Source organism: Lepus europaeus, chromosome 2, assembly GCF_033115175.1.
Source record: "Lepus europaeus isolate LE1 chromosome 2, mLepTim1.pri, whole genome shotgun sequence".
Lineage (NCBI taxonomy): Eukaryota > Metazoa > Chordata > Mammalia > Lagomorpha > Leporidae > Lepus > Lepus europaeus.
This window is the reverse complement of record NC_084828.1, coordinates 126,513,506-126,531,259: the sequence shown is the minus strand read 5'-3', so window position 1 is coordinate 126,531,259 and position 17,754 is coordinate 126,513,506. Positions and strand designations below refer to the sequence as shown.

Here is a 17,754-nt window from a genome sequence, read left to right as displayed (position 1 = left end):
CTGAATTATTGCTAGAATATCTTTAAAGAGTTTCCTACTTTATGGTTTCCAAGAATAGTTTCCAGGGTATAGTAAGAATGATCATTCAAATGTGCTCCTGATTATGTATTTTCTTCTTTATCCCTCTTAATGAGTTATTTTTATGTTCAGACAAATTTTCGAACCCAACATAGCTTGAATGTCCTTACTTTTCTGGTTCCCTTTGTACTATCTATAGTCCTTGCTCACAACAGAACAACCCAGCGGAACTATTTTCAGCTCCCAGAGTGCTATACTTTCTCTTGTCTCAGTACCCTTGCCTACAATATATTTTTATCTATTCCAAGGCCAACTGCTAGCCTTCCCTGAGTCCCAAAGATTGGGTTAGTAGTTGGTTGTCCGTCTTATGTATTCCCACTAATTCATATTTATTTGGAATTGTGCTTGTCTCCTTAGTTGACTACTCTCCTCATTTAAGCCTAATCTCCAGGAAACTTAAAACCTATTAAATATTCACATTTATATCTCCTTTGCCTCGGGATGCTATTTGTTGGATGGATGATATACCACATTTTCCAAGAAAACTCATGCTCTATAGCCAAACAGATGAGGTGTCATTCAGGCTTGAGTTGGAGATTATTCTAAATTAACTCCTCTCCAAATAACCACCTCCAGTTTTCAAGGATACACTCTTTCCCACTCTTCAGTAGATGTTTAAATTGTTTTAATGTTATAAGAAAATCTCTCACAGATGTAATGTTCTTCACAATAACTTTTATTTACTTGCTAGTTATTAAGCAGAATCCATGCATATTAATATGTATGCCCTTAGCTTTGTGGTTTGCTGTTTTTCTCTCATATGTTTATTACCTGAAGCTTGTCAGAATACTCAGCTCTCCGTATATTATTCACTTGAGTCATAGTCTTCCTGCTTTGAACAGAATGTTGGTGTCAACTGTTATAGCATAAAATTTGTATGTTGAATATCTAACCTCCAATGAGAGAAAATTACATTGAGATGAGGTCACTAGGGTGTGAGTCCCATGATGGTATTACTATCTTTAAAAAAAGAGAAGAGAAACTGGAGATCTCTCTCCTCTCTCTCTCTCCTCTCTCCTCTCTCCTCTCCTCTCTCCTCTCTCCTCTCTCCTCTCTCCTCTCTCCCCTCTCCCCTCTCCCCTCTCCCCTCTCCCCTCTCCCCTCTCTCCTCTCCCCTCTCCTCTCTCCTCTCTCCTCTCTCCTCTCTCCTCTCTCCTCTCCCTTCTCTATCCTCTCTCCTCTCTCCTCTCGTCTCTCTCCCATATGAGGACACATTGAGAAGGCAGGAAGTCCCTCTGCAAACCAGGGCAAGGATCCTTACTGCAGAACTGAATTGCACCACACCTAGATTTTGGCCTTCCCATTCTCCAGAACTGTATGAAACAATTTAAACCTCTCAATCTGTGGTATTTTGTTATGGCAGTCCAATCTGGTTAATATACTTACTAGGGAATTATCAGTCATCACTGAGGTAGCTTAAATGCAATACCAAAGAATGAATAAAATGTTCACAAGCAGAAAATCAAATTGAACCCTTGCTACTTCTAAGGTGAAAAAAAATTCCAAAAAGTTCTATCAGGTTCTATTTGCCTCTCAATCAGAAAAATTACTTGTAGCTTAGACAGCACCTTTCTTAGCTCCTCTAATAATGACTCTGTCCTTTGTTCTAGGCCCTGTCTAGTGCACTTGGGCCTCATTCCTTTGTAATCATAACCTCTACTCTACCACCAATGGCTCTACTCCCAACCTGTGTGTACTGATGGTCCTCTTCCCCACTTCATGCTGTATAATTGTTCAAACCTGGTAAATGCCACTCTTAGGATCATTGGTTACTATCCTCACTCTGTCTTTTATGACCTTGTCTAAATATGATCAGAGTCGGCAAACTTGGAAGGCTTCCATAGCCTTGGCAACTCATGACGACAGCCTAGGGTGGTTACTGGCGCCATAAACTAGAGTGTCAATTTGTTGGGTCAACAACAGGAGCCACTGTGCACTTGCTCCTCATGTGGGATCTCTGTCCTTAATGTGCTGTACATTGTGATTTAATGCTATAACTAGTACTCAAACAGTATGTTTCACTTTGTGTTGCTATGTGGGTGCAAACTGTTGAAATCTTTATACTAAATTGATCTTCTGTATATAAAGAGAATTGAAAATGAATCTTGATGCAAATGGAAGGGGAGAGGGAGCGGGAGAGGGGAGGGTGGCGGGTGGGAGGGAAGTTATGGGAGGGGGAAGCCATTGTAATCCATAAGCTGTACACTGGAAATTTATATTCATTAAATAAAAGTTAAAAAAAATAAATTTTTAAAGAAGAGGGGGAGAAATCAAATGAAATAATCAATCATTCAAAATGCCCATACTTACTCTGTGAAACTGGCAAAAGAAAACTACATCTTGTAGAGGAAATTTATATCCCTGTAGTAATTTCATGCTCTGGGTCATTTTCTCCATTTTATGCATCCTTAAATTCCCCTTCTCAGGAACATAAAAATGCATCTGGCTGGAAGAAAGCCTGCCTGGTGTGCTCATTCTTATTGTGTGGCTCTCAGTATAGTCTTTTCCTATCTGTTTCATGACACCACTTCCCCCACTATTGTTATGCCAGGATTACAGGAAATAAAAAGAACTTCTTACTTTTTATACTGCCAAAGAGGCCTCTAAAACCCTCTCTGAAAATGCAGCTCATCTCTTTGATACTGAGTATTTTTAAGAAATGTAGGGGACAACTCATCTGAGAATGTGGAGTCTCCACTTCAACCTGCAATATCTGAGATTTCAGGGGTGTATCATTTCATAAGGGACATCATCAAATGAATAAACTCATGACATTAAAGGAAATAACAAAACGTTGGTGTTATTGTTGTCAGGTCTGTAGGCTCTGGATAATTTTAATAATTGAAATTCAAAGGTTGGGGGCAAGTGTTTAGCCTAATGGGTAAGACAACTGCATCAGAGTACCTGCGTTCAACTCCTGGCTTTGGCTTCCTGCTTATGTAGATCCTGGGAGGTAGTGATTTTGCCTGAATTAATTGGGTTCCTGCCACACATAGGGAAACCTGTACTAAGCTCCTGGTTCCCACCTTTGGTCCTGTCCCAGTCATGGCCATTTCAGGCATCTGGATGTTGTATTAATCTGCTTTTTGTTACATTAATATCTTCTTGGAAAAAAAAGGTTTATTTCAGCTAGCAGATCAAGGTCACAGGATCAGGAGGCCTCCCTAGTCTGGCATCTGATGGAGACTCTTCATAGAAGGTGCTGAGGCATGATCACATGATTAGCTGGGAAGGGGAGAACTAGGCTGAATTTGAGATCAATAATCAAACCTCTTGTAAGAAACAGACTCTGAGGGCATACCTGCAGTGATCCAAAGACTTCCTACTGGCCCCTTCTCTCAGACATCATCATTACATCAAGTCTATCCTTAGTCCATTGATCATTAAACATTAAGACATCAGAGTTAAATAGCTACATAAATTTTGGGGAGACAAATCCTACTCAACTCATTACAGGGAGTGAATCAGAGAGGGCACCCTCTCTTTCCCTCTCAAGTAAAAAAAAAAAAAAAACAAAAAAAAAAAACAAAAAAAAAAAACAGAAAAAGGAAAAGAAAGTCAAGGAAGAGCTTCACAAATGAAGAGACAATTGAATTGAAAGTTATGAGACTTAGAGATGTTAGGTCCAACAGCCCTGAGCAGTGATTTCTTAAAAAATCCATCAGTATATAATTCAGTTTCCTCTCAGTGAAGTATCATCCCCAAAAATAATAGGAGCCAAAATGAAAATCAGTGGATTTTGAGAAGTGAAACATTTTATAAGTACAATTGAGTCACTGCCAGAATACAGGTGACACAGTCTGATGTTTAGTTACTGGGTAATACCTTAGTGGAAATCTAGTTATCCATACATTCTTCATACTCCACAGTTTATATTCTCTTTATTGAAAATATATGGTGAAGGAATTAAAAATGAATCATGTATGAATTGCAACTGAGACTAAAGGAAATTAGCAGAACTATTCTGAGTTGCAAAACTTCATGAAGTTGCAAAACTTCATGAAAAATGTATTTTATGAGAAAATTATGCATGGATTTTAAAAAAATGCACTAAATAAAGTTATCTTTTAATTCCATTTTTATTAACCTTTTCAAATCCCTTGTGCATATTATTTTGTGGTAAAACTGATGTAGATAATACGCAATGTCAATGTGACACACAGCTGACATTTAGTGCAAAAATGATAGTATCAATGAAGCAAATGTTGATAATGCCTCACCTATACCCTTGTCCTTATCACCTCAGTGCGTCCCAGCCTGCCCATCTTGTAACTTTAACACATTATCTTTTTAAAAATATTTATTTTATTTATTTGAAAGTCAGAGTTATAGACAGAGTTAGAGACAGGACAGAAAGAGAGATCTTCCATCTGCTGTTTCATTCCCCAAACGGCCACAATGGCCGGAGCTGAGCTTATCCAAAGTCAGGGGCCAGGAGTTTCCTCTGGGTCTCCCACATGGGTACAGGGGCTCAAAGAGTTGGGGCATCTTCCACTGCTTTCCCAGGCACATTAGCAGGATTGGAAGTGGAGCAACCAGGACTCGAACTGGCATCCATATGGGATGGTGGTACCGCAGGCTGGGGTTTTAACCCGCTGCACCACAATGCTGGCCCCATAGCACATGTTATCTTTAAGAGTCTTCCGTCTTACTACCACAGTCCAGTTTGTCATCCTTGCATCACTTGATGTAGGCTCAGAGTGCTGGCATATTAACACCACCTCCACTGGCAGCCCTTAATAATTTCCTGAGTGTAGTTAGTGTCTCAGTATCTCAGATTCCTGACCCATCAAGGAAAATTCTCAGGCATATGTTTTACACTGACTCAGTTTTTCTAGGGAAATTAACCTCCAGTTCATTGTTCACCTTTCCCATTCTAACTTTCTGTCTAACACTTTCTCCATCTCTCTCATAAATTACTTTTGCATTTGAATTATTGTCTTGGGTATTTTTGTATGAGAACATAAACTAGAAAAATAAAATATTATAATTTTTTTCAAGTTATGCTATTAGTGATACTCCTAGAATCTTCTTTCTTTATTTTGGGAAAAGAAAGGAACCTACTTCCATTCCTATCACTGTGGAAGGGTATATGTGCAGTTATGAGACTTTTTCCAAATCCTGACTTACTCAAAGGGCAGACTTTTTTTCTGTTGCTATTTCTCTCTCTCTCTCTCTTTTTAAAAAGATTTTATTTATTTATTTGAGAGGTAGAGTTACAGACAGTTAGAGAGAGAGACAGAGAAATAGTCTTCCTTCTGTTGGTTCACTCCCAAGATGGCCACAATGGCTGGAGCTGCACCGATCCGAAGCCAGGAGCCAGGTGACTCTTCTCAGTCTCCCATGCGGGTGCAGGGGCCCAAGCACTTGAGCCATCCTCCACTACCTTCCCAGGCCATAGCAGAAAACTGGATTGGAAGAGGGGCAGCTGGGACTAGAACTGGCGGCGGCCATATGGGATGCTAGAGCCACAGGCAGAGGATTAACCTGCTGCACCACAGCTCTGGCCCCTGTTGCTATTTCTCTTAAAGTGTCTTGTGGGGAAGGATGGAGTCCTGACTAGTGTTAGACATGGTATTTAAACTGACATCTCTCCATAGTCCCTGCTGTGATATGGATGGCATAGACTTTGGTGGTCCTGTGACCAGAATGTATGATCCTCAGCTAGGCATCAGGAAAATTCCATTCAGCCCCCTAGAACACCGTCTCTTATCTATGTTTTACTCCAGCATCAAGTTGAGAGGGTCTCAAAGAAATTTCATGGGGATATGGGAAGACTTCTTGAGGCAAGAGTAATGATCTTGGAATAAGGGTGAGCTAAGACAGCTGGGGGAATGGAAACACAGTGAAGAGATGGGGCCAGTATCCTTACTGTGAGCCCTGAAGGATGTGTAGAGCAATTTATTCCAGTTAGATAGAGAATTAGCTTCTAGAAAACCTCTGGGGAAGGAGAGTGTTGGAGCCTGAGTTTTTTTTTTTTAAAGATTTATTTATTTATTTGGAAGAGTTACAGAGAGAGAAAGAGAGAGGGAGAGAGAGAGATCGTCTATCCACTGGTTTACTCCCCAAATGGACACAACAGCCAGGGCTGGGCTAGACCAAAGTAAGGAGCCAGGAGCTTCTTCTAGGTCTCCCACATGGGTGCAGGGCCCCAAGCACTTGAGCCATTCTCTGCTTCTTTCTCTGGAGCATTAGCAGGGAGCTAGATCAGAAGTGGAGCAGCCAGGATTTGAACCAGCGCCCACTGCAGATGGAGGCTTAACCTTCTGTGCCATAGCACCGGCCACTGATATCTGAGTTTAGAATGGTAAGAACACTCTACTGCCCTGGATAATGAGGTAAGGAGCATGAGGGTTTGAGAGGACTCCAGGTAGAAGAATTCATGAAAAATGGCTCATGTATCTATTTCCTTTAGGAAGAATATATCCACAGTCCTTGTTTAATGCCACTGTTGTTATTACTGAATATCTTAATATTTAACCAATTGAAAACCAGTTTTAGATACCAACAGATAGGAATTGTGATTACTTCAAATTTTGAGAACTAAAAGGCCCTATTCACAAGAATAAACAAGAAGAAAGTTTAAAAATGAGCTTAACATCTACCATCTGATGCATGTTCAAACTACAGCTTCTCGTCTAGCTTTTCTGACCTTTCTCCAAGACTTGTGATGATGCCAGCACATGTCATCCTCCTCCTCATTCTTCACATTTATCTCTAATGCCACCAACATTCCAGATGTCAAGGCAGGGCAACTGACTGACAGGGCTGGGATGGCTTTCACTTTCCTGTGAAGGAGAATGAATTGCCTTAGACTAAATGACTCGTCACCTTCTACAGCCTCCCTGTTGACACAGATAACCTTAAATTTCATAAGCATGTTGATGGGGATCATATTAAAAGTATTATTCAGCAATAGGCTATCGTTTAGTTATTTTACTTTTGTTTTCTAGCAAGACATTGGGAGTCACATTTTCTAGGCTGCTGACACACAAAGTGTTAGTTCTTAAGGGCAAACTATTAAGCCTGCTAGCTTTATGGAACCTTGTTTGAAGCAAGTGTCTATCTGCAAGAGTCCAAGAGGAATTGTCACTGCAGGAGTAAATATTACTCTGCAAAGATTTTAATGCCATCTGGCTGCTTGGATTCCTAAATTGGAATTATATTTTAATTTTTACTTTATGTAGGTCCATCACCCTTCTAAGTTAGAAATAAATATCCAACAAGAGAGAAAATGTGAAAAATTATTTTGTACAGAAAATTTGTTGTTCTAATTACTGTATTAGATATAAACCTTTGTTCAAAACTTATACAAGGGGTTGGCTTTGTGGTATAGATGGGTAAGCCACCACCTGGCATGCCAGTTCAAGTCCCAGCTGCTCTACTTTCTATCCAGCTCTCTGCTAATGTGCCTGGGAAGGCAGCAGAAGATGACCCAAGTCTCTGGGCACATGTGGGAGTCCTGGATAAAGCTCCTGGCTCAGTGTTGGCCTTTGCAGTTATTTGGGGAGTGAACCAGCAGATGGAAGATATCTGTCTCTGTCTCTCTCTGTAACTCTGTAAATAAAAAAATTCCTGAAACTGAAAAAAAAAAAAGAGTATGCTTGTTATTTATGGTTAAGAATAAGCGCTAGCATTGTGGTACAGTGGGTTAGCTGTTGCTTCTAACTCTGGCATCTCATATCAGAGTGCCAGTTTGCATCCTGGCTGCCCCGCTTCTGATCCAGCTTCCTATGGATGTGCATGGGAAAGCAGGAGATAAGCATATTTCAATGATTACTAGAACAAAGCAGGAAAATATAAGGGAATTCAAAAAGCTTAAGGAAAAACAAACATCCTTAATTTAATTTATCCATAAAAATTTAAAGATTTTTTATAGTTATTTATTTGACACACAGAGAAAAAGAGAAAGTTGGGTTGACAGAGAAAGAACTCCCAACCACTGATTCACTTCTCAGTCACCCACAATGGCCCCTAGCTAGGGCCAAAGTCAGGCACCTAGAACTATATTAAAGTCTCCCATGTGAGTAGAAGATATCCAATCACCCCAAACATCTCCTGGAGTCTGTATTAGCAGGAAGCTGGAGTCAGGAGTTGAGTACGCATAAAACACAGGCACTCTAATGAGGGATGAGAGTGAGTGTCCTAACCCTAGGTTGTACATACATCCCTCCATCAATTTTTTGAAATACCCTTGTATTTTCTTTTTCTTTCTTCCTTTCTCTCTTTCTTCTTTTCTTTCTTTCTCTTTTTCTTCCCCCTCCCTTCCTCCCTCTCTCCCCCCTCCTTCCCTCCCTTCTTTCCTTCCTTCCTTCCTTCCTTTTTTTATTGCTTTAGTTCAATTCTTATATCAATGCCATACTCAGTAAGTTTTCCATGGTTGTTTACACTGTTGTATTTGCAAGAGTAAAATCTTACAAAAATAACCTATGTAGGAAAAAAGGATGTTCATGGGGTCTTTTTGCTTTCTCTGGTTTGGGAGGACTTAGTAATCTAATGTGGCTTGTAGAATATGGGGGAAAAGGCAGAAAAACTCTTGCCATCAGCAGTATTTGAAACTGTAGGCAAAAAGTAGGCCATTATCAAAGATTACAGAGGAAGAAGCCAGGAGACTGAAATGGATCTCTAATGTAAGGTCTTCTAAGGTAAATATGGGGAGTCAAAATAGAAGAGCAAAAGAGCCTGACTAAATTCTCAAAATAGTATACTTGGACTTTTACATGTTGTAGCTGTCATGTTTGGGGGTTGGCCTATTCTATGTAAATAATTCCAGATGAAAGAAACTCCTATTTCAGTTCAAACTTTCATTTGGGCTTATCTTCAGGTTTTTGTGCTTGCTGAACCAAGAAGTGATTTCTGGCTCTTGTCCCTTATCATTGCCAATAAACTGTGTCCTGGAGAAGTCCTTGGTGTTGTCAAGGGTCATTGCCCTCAATGATGGCCTCATCTCATGGTCTTTGTTTTGGAATATCATGTGTTGGGAATTGAGATAATATGTGTGATTGTTGTGAAAAGAGGTAGTTGGAGTTGACAATTCATATTTAAGGGCCTAGGATATTGTTCCCCCCACTTTCAGTTAGAATGGGTTATATACACATCATCAGAAGGAAAGGCATTTATCATTCTGTCTTGGATAGTCTCCTTAGTGCTTGGCTCTGCTATGCTAGAGAGTGAACTGAAAGTCTAGTAACAGTGAAAACTATTCTATAATTGTATTAGATAGTAGCCAGATGTCCAAGTTGAGAAGTGGCAAAGAAGCAGGGTTGGAAACTGCTGTGATAAAGAATGTTTGTAACAGAGTCTACATCCAACAGTGACTTGGGAATTCAGTCACTTACATTGTAAGCATTATAAGTATAAGGGAAAATTTCTTGTCCTAATGACAGATATCAAGCTGTTATTCATATTTGAGTGGTAACAGACCTGAGTTTGCAAATATGGAAGGCTTGAAATAGGACCCTACAAAACTAAAATTAAAACTGTGTGTTGGCACTAATTTGAGCAACTTATTGATCTTAACAAAGGAGCAGTGCCTGGTGTGAAAGGAACTAAATGATAATTCTGCAAATGGTTCTGATGAGTTCATATAGCAGATAAAAATGTCAGGTTTACCTGGAGAACTTCTGATAGTACTGGTTATTGGTACTGGAATTTGATGCCAAGAAAATTTCTATTCCTAGGGAGTTATATAACCATAGTTAGCTGATAGTGATTGATTCGGTGTGCTCAGTACTAGGATGAACAATTTAGAGGCATGATCTTAATATATTCAGTAAGCGAGGTACTAGTATTACCCACTTTTACTGATGAAGAAACTGATGCACACATAACGTATTATGTGTTTACTCAGTAAGTATGAAGTTGCATTTAGAAAGTTCTGTTAACCAAAAAGATGGAAGGAAAGGACCTGGTGGAATCTGTCCAACTAGGACTGGGCCACAGGAGTTTTAGCTCTGGCATTTCTGTTTATTGCATTAACAATAAATAAATAGATCAACACCAATTTCCTTTTGCATTGGCACACATAGTCAAAATTGTATATTTTGCTGGCTTGTATTTCCATTAGCTTTTCTTCATTTTATTTTAAAAATATTAAAAATATGAATAAAAATCATGTTTTATTTGACATTGCTAATTCCTCCCTCCAGCTGTTTTGTGTCTCAGTAATAAAGTGAGACATTAGAATGTTAGTGTCAAATAGGAGGTGTTAGGGAGTGCTCTTCTTGTGAAATCCTGAAATAACAAAGTCTGTGGCAGGAGCAACAATTAATGATATTATAGGAGGAAACAAGACCTCTATTGAATTGTGGTATTAATGAATGGTTTCTTTGTCATCTGTTTTCATAGCAGAATTTTCACTCTATTATTCATGTCTTTTTAATATAAGCTATATTTAACCAAATCTGTTCAATTTTTAAAAATAATGTTCTAGTATTTGCATCCATTTCTTCACAAATATATATTGGCTATGATTTCAAACTGCTGTGCTAATTTGTGAGTCTAAAGATACATTAAATGATGCAATCATCACTTTCATAGGTAGATGTGATTGTGGTGGAGGTAAATATAAAACACATAACTGGCCGACACCTCGGCCCAATAGGTTAATCCTCCGCCTGTGGCCCCAGCACACCGGATTCTAGTCCTGGTCGGGGCACCTGATTCTGTCCCAGTTGCTCCTCTTCCAGGCCAGCTCTCTGCTGTGGCCTGGGAGTGCAATGGAGGATGGCCCAAGTGCTTGGGCCCTGCACCACATGGGAGACCAGGAGAAGCACCTGGCTCTTGGCTTCGAATCAGTGTGGTGCGCTGACCGCAGTGGCCATTGGGGGGTGAACCAACGGAAAAGGAAGACATTTCTCTCTGTTTCTCTCTCTCACTGTCCATTCTGCCTGTCCAAAAAAAAAAACCACATAACTTTACAAGGAAATAGTTTAATGACAATGGTGATAGACTGGTGGGGCCAGCACTGTATCTTAGCAGGTAAAGCCACAACCTGTAGTGCCGGCATCCCATATGGGTGCTGGTTCGAGTCCCAGCTGCTCCACTTCCTATCCATCTCTCTGCTATGGCCTGGGAAATAGGTAAAAGATGGCCCAGGTCCTTGGGCCCTGCACCTACGTGGGAGACCTAGAGGAAGTTCCTGGCTCCTGGCTTTGGATCAGTCCAACACCAGCCATTGCATCCATCTGGGGAGTGAACTAGCTCTCTCTCTCTCTCTCTGTCTCCCTTTTTCTCTGCCTCTGCTTCTCTGTAACTCTGCCTTTCAAATAAATAAATAAATAAATCTTAAAAAACAAAGAAAATAGTGATAGACTGTCAAGGGGAAAGCACAAGATTTATGAGATATCAAGGAGATTAATTATAATATAAGATTTAGGGAAGGGAATTGGGGGCCAGATCAGACAGTCTTGTAAGCCTTAAGAGATTTTATTCCTAGCATACTGAAAATTCAAGAAGAGGTTTGAAGAGAGAATCATTTCCAATGAGAGATCACTGAAATAGTGAAGCCATCAGATTGTAGGTCCTGCCTTACTGTGATAGTCTCTGAAAAACAAGGAAGGCATATGTTAGAAAGTTAAGTACCGTCAGAAGTGCATGGTCATTGACAAACCATGGGATTTGAACGAACAAAAAATTTTATGGAGAAAATAGTTTTTATTTTTTTATTTTTAACCTTTATTTAATAAATATAAATTTCCAAAGTACAGATTTTGGATTACAGTGGCTTCCCCCACCCCCCATAACTTCCCTCCCACCTGCAACCCTCCCCTCTCCTGCTCCCTCTCCCTTTTCATTCACATCAAGATTCATTTTAAATTATCTTTATATACAGAAGATCAATTTAGTATATATTAAGTAAAGATTTCAACAGTTTGTACCCACACAGAACATAAAGTGTAAAGTACTGTTTGAGTACTAGTTATAGCATTAATTTACATTGTACAACACATTAAGGACAGAGATCCTACATGAGGAGTAAGTGCACAGTGACTCCTGTTGTTGACTTAACAAATTGACACTCTTGTTTATGGCATCAGTAATCACCCTAGGGTCTTGTCATGAGTTGCCAAGGCTATGGAAGCCTTTTGAGGTCGCCAACTCTGATCTTATTTAGATAAGGCCATGGTCAAAGTGGAAGTTCTCTCCTCCCTTCAGAGAAGGGTACCTCCTTCTTTGATGGCCTGTTCTTTCCACTGGGACCTTACTTGCAGAGATCTTTCATTTAGGATTTTTTTTTTTTCCAGAGTGTCTTGGCTTTCCATGCCTAAAAAAAGAACAGAGCTCTCTGGCCACACCCATCACAAATTCTTGATTTTTGATATGTCAAATTCCACATGACATTACGGTATTCAGAATAACACTCATAGGCAATCAAGGCCTATTGTACTGGCTAGGAATGTAGAGTTAGAAATCCTTCCCAGGACTTCTGTGCAGAGTCTGTGCACCAGGGTAAAACCATGGAAGTGGCAGGTCTTTCAGAGTTTCAAAGGTGGTTTCTTTCTTTCTTTTTATTTGACAGGTAGAGTTATAGACAGTGAGAGAGAGAGACAGAAAAAGGTCTTCCTTCCGTTGGTTCACTCCCCTAATGGCGGCTAGGGCCGGTGCTGTGCCAATCCAAAGCCAGGAGCACGTGGGCCATCCTCTGCTGCCCCCCCTCCCCCGGGCCACAGCAGAGAGCTGGACTGGAAGAGGAGCAGCTGGGACAGAGTCTGGCTCCCTGACTGGGACTAGAATCTGGGGTGCCGGCGCCACAGGTGGAGGATTAGCCAAGTGAGCCACAGTGCCAGCCCTCAAAGGTGATTTGTAATCACAATCCATTGGGCTACTGGGTAGCTTGACTTATAAATTCTGTATGAAATGCCAGCAGTCTGATCCCTGAGAACAATTTTAAACTGCAAATTGGATTAATCTTAGGAATTGTTAAAAAGGTCTGATGAACACGCTGAAGGAAAGGTGAGGAATAGGACAATTTGAAGGAGATATGATAATGTGGAAAGAGGGAAAAGCTTAAGAAACAGAAGAGATCAAGAAGGAGGGGTGTCAACTGTCACATGTAGCAAAAAAAAAAATTTAAAAGGAGTTAAAATGGGAAAACAGGGAGTTAATTTGGCTTTGGAGTTGGTAATTACAGAATCTAGGGAAAGTTGGGAAAATAGAAATCAGATTTATTTCATTTATATATTCATTGTAAATATTTACCCAAATGTATGTTCCATGCAAGTGCTGACATCATGGATGAAGACACTAAAGGAAATCATAATATTTCCCCCTTAAGTACGAAGGATTATTGAGCTGTAGAAGGTTAGAAAGCAGAAGGACTTTCTGTTCTTTTCATCCGTCTACCTAAAGGCAGAATGTAAATCTTCCCTTATGAGAGACAGCTTTATCTGCCCAGAGCCAGACACCAGAGGGATCTGCAGCAAACCTGGCTCCACTACATTCTTCCCCTATATGAGCATTCCACAGTTTCCTGGCCTTTAGTTGACCTCCTTCATATTGTCACTGCTCTGTGATTTACCATTCTTTGTCTAAAATGTATTTTAAAATATTACATGCTTCCGATTATTTAGATTTCCTAAAATTTCTCTGAAAAATATCTTGTCACTTTACTGTGTAAAAATTGTGCACATGTTTAATTTTATTTGTAAGTATATAAGGTTTAAAAGTGATATATGTTTCAATACAATGCCATTTAAAAAATTTGTAGGCATTTTTTAATAGTTATTTACAAGGTCATTTTAAAATTTATTTTGAGGGGCTGGTGCTGTAGCACAGTAGGCTAAGCCTCTTCTGTGTGCCAGCATCTCATTTGGGTTCCATTCATGTCCTGGCTGCTCTTCTTCTGATCCAGCTCCCTGCTTATGACATGGGAAGGCAGTGGAAGAAGGCCCAAGTGCTTGGGTCCCTGTACCCACGTGGGAGACCCAGAGGAAGCTCCTGGCTCCAGGCTTTTGATTAGCTTAGGTCTGGCTATTGCAGCCTTTTGGGAAGTGAACCAGTAGATAGAAGACCTTTCTGTCTGTCTCTCCCTCTCTGTGTCTGTAGCTCTACCTCTCAAATAAATAAAATCTTTTAATTTATTTTAAAATTAAAAAAAGAATAAACAAAAAACCTGGTGAAGGAAAGAGGATTAGAGGACTTATACCTCTTGACATCAAGGCATACTATAACGCAGTGATAATTAACAATATGTGATAGTAGTACAACAATGGAAAAGCAGGCCAATGTAGTAGAATAGAGATTAGAAATATATTTACCATTTAAAGTCGGTAGACTTTTTTCAACAAAGGCATTAAGTAATTTCAATGGGAAAATTTCGAGAAATAATACTGAAGGAGCTGAATAAATGTATAAAAAATAACTGGCTGTGACTTCATGCATATCATTCATATACAATGTTTAGGTATGGATTATAGACTTACAGATAAAAATTAAAAATGTAAATATCCTAGAATAAAATGAATAAATTGAAATTATCCAAAATCAATAACCTCTGCTTTTTGTAAGACATTGCTAAAAATGAAAGGCAAGCCATAGACTGGGCAATAATACTTGCAACACATATATCAGACAAAAATCTTGCACTCAATAAGTAAAAAAGACACTAAATCAATGCTAAGAAGGCAGTCGACCCAATTAAAATGAGCAAAAGATTTGAACAGAAACTTACAAAAGGAAGGAACACAAATCGCCAGTAACTGCAAGAAAATCTGCTTGGCATCATTAGTCAGAAGGGAAATGCAAATGAAAGTCAAAATGAGGTGCAGTTTTGCCCCCAGCAGAGTAGTTGATGAGGATGAGAAGGAATTAAAATAATGTGAATAGGAGGGTAAAATGGTAACATCTCTCTGGAAAACAATTGGCAATTCCTTATTGAATCAAATTTGCAACTGTCCTAGGACCTAGCAGTTCTACTCCCAGGCATTAACCTGAAAGCTATGAAAATGTATGTCTAGAAAAGGGCATGTTAATGAGTGCCCACAGAAGCTTCCTTAGTAAAGAACTGGAAACAACCTAACGTCCATCAACAAGAAGATGGGTGAATAAGTGGTGCTATGTTCATACTACTGAGTATGCAAGAAGAATGATCTTGATACATGCGAGAGCATGAATGAGCATTCAAAAACATTTTGGTTGAGGCCAGCATTTTAGTGCAGCATTAAGCCACTGCTTGCAATGCTGGCATCCCATATCAAGGCATGGGTTCCAGTCCTGGCTGTTTTGCCTCCAATCCAGCTCCTGCTCATGTATCTAGGAAAGCAATAGATCTGCCACCTACGTGGGAGATCCAGATGGAATTCCAGGCTCCTGTAGCAGCCATTTGTGGAGTGAACCAGTGGATGGAAGATCTTGCTATCTCTCTGTCTCTGTCTCTTTTTCTCTCTGTCACACTGCCATTTAAATAAATAAATAAATAAATAAATCTTTTAAAAAACATTTTGGTTGGTGAAAGAATTCAGACACAGCAGGCTCTAAAATTATTTTCTTCCATTCATATAAGGTTTATCAAGAAGCAAAATTAAACTATGGTGGCTGCCTATTGGAAAATACGATCCAGTTCTTAGGAAGGTATGTGCATGTAGTGTACAAATGTTTATACCTATAACTAAATCAATTGTCTCTATGAAAAACAACACATAATCAAATTGTTAGACTTTCTGCAGGTCAGATAAATGTTGCACTGGGAAGGCTATATGCTGTAGAGGTTAAATGTGCCTTGGCAGTCAGACGTTCTGTATTTGAGTGGACCTGAATGCATTATGTTAAGTATGTATTACTCCACAAAACTCCATCTCTGGATAACCTTCCTCCTTAACAAGTCTGAGCTCAGAGAGTTGAAGGGCCAACGCTGTCTCTTACTATTTCTGCTTTGCTCCTGACCCACATACATTTTAAACAGAAGTATGTATTTTTAAGTTGAAACATTTACTTGTCTCTAACAGATCTTTGTTAGAGGGTGTTGTGTGGGGACAAATACTGCCTTGTGCTAATGGGAAGTAAGACAATCTTTTTAAAGTTTCAATAAATTTTGCTCATATTACTATTCCATAAGTGATAATATCTCTTAAGGCTAAAATTTGAGAACTATAACATATGAAGTTTATAAACTTTAATATCTCTTTTTCTCCAAAATTTATCAGTTTATACCTGCAGATCTGATTTTGATTACCCATACACAGTACTTTAAATGTACATTAAAAATAGATACAATTTTAAGGAAGTTTTAGGTTTACAGTAAAATGGAGTGGAAAGTATACCTGCTATCCCCCCACATACATAGTCTCTCCCGCTATGGGTAACCTACAGATATCTGTACTGCAGGTGATTGTATCACAACAGTACACCTGTTACAGTCTACAAATTTATACTGACGCATCATTATTTCCTAAAAGTCATAGTTCACTTTAGGGTCCATTCTTGGTGTCGCACATTCTATGAATTTTTACACATGTAAAATAGCAGGCATCTACCACTATAGTACAGACCTGACTCACTGCCGGAGAACAACTCTGTGCTCTGCCCATTCATAAGTTCCTTTCAACCCTACTAACCCTGGTAACCATTCTTTTTCCATAGTTGTCTTGTTCATAATGACATATATTTGCATCTTATAGTATGTGGCCTTTACAAAAGGAGTTTTTTCATTTAACAATATACATTTAAGGTTCATCCATGTGTTTTCATGGTTTGGTAGTTCGTTTCTTTTTAGTGCTGAATACTATTTCATGGTCTGGTTTACAGTATTTTATCTATTCTCCTTCTGAAACATCTTGGTTACTTCTCAATTTTGATTCTAGATAAAGCTTATGAATCAGTCCATGTTCAGGTTTTTATGCAAACATAAGTTTTCAAGTCTTTTGAGTAAATACCATGGAGCATATTTGCTGGATTATATGGTTTTGTAAGAAACTGCCCAACTGTTTTCCAGTGGGTTCATTTTTTATTCTGTTCATCAATGAATGAGAGTTCCTGTGCTCCATATCCTTATCAGCACTGGTGTTGTCAGTGTTTTGGACTTTTGATATTCTGGTAGTTGTGTAGTAGTGACTTATTGTTATTTTAACTTGTGGTTCCTTAATGAAATTGTTATGGAACATTTTTCACATGTTTACTTGCCATGTGTATATATTTTAGTAGAGTATCTGGTTATTTCTTTGGCCCATTTTTAAATCACATTGTTTGTTTTAAGTTGAGGTTTAAGAATTTTTTGTATATTTTGGATAACAGTCTTTTCTCAGATGTTTCTTTAGAAATATTTTCTTCCTGTGACTTGTTTTCTCATTATATACATACTGACTTTCTCAGAGAAGTTTTCATTATAATAAAGTCCAGTTAATAATTATGTTACTCATGAATCATGACTTTGGTATATTTAACAAGTTATCATCAAATTCAATGTTAATTAGATTTTAACCTATGTTATCTTCTAGAAATTTTACAGTTTTTAATTTTACATTTAGACTGAGGACCATTTTTTACTAATTTTTATAAGTTGTGTAACCTTAGTGTCTGCATTCACTTGTTTTAGCAGGCAAAAGTCCAGCTTTTTAAGCATTTATTGAAAAAAAACTTCAAATATTTAAAAGCTGCTTGTCAGCATTTAAAAATCATACATTTATTAAAATGTGGATTTGCATCTTTCCTTGAAAGAAATAATAAAAAAAAACCCTGCAA

At 38.8% G+C, this 17,754-nt stretch overlaps 1 long non-coding RNA gene across 3 annotated transcripts in view; it reads left to right on the top strand.

Moving 5' to 3' along the window:
* LOC133774852 (uncharacterized) overlaps nucleotides 1–17,754 on the top strand; it is a 294,451-nt gene that overhangs the window by 175,302 nt on the left and 101,395 nt on the right. The window contains exon 5 of one of the 3 annotated variants that reach the window (XR_009868174.1): nucleotides 15,581–15,633. The exons of the other annotated variants lie outside the window; for them this stretch is intronic. This is a non-coding gene — a long non-coding RNA (uncharacterized LOC133774852). Of the gene's footprint in view, nucleotides 1–15,580; nucleotides 15,634–17,754 lie in introns of those variants that run through there. 3 annotated transcript variants of the gene reach the window in all.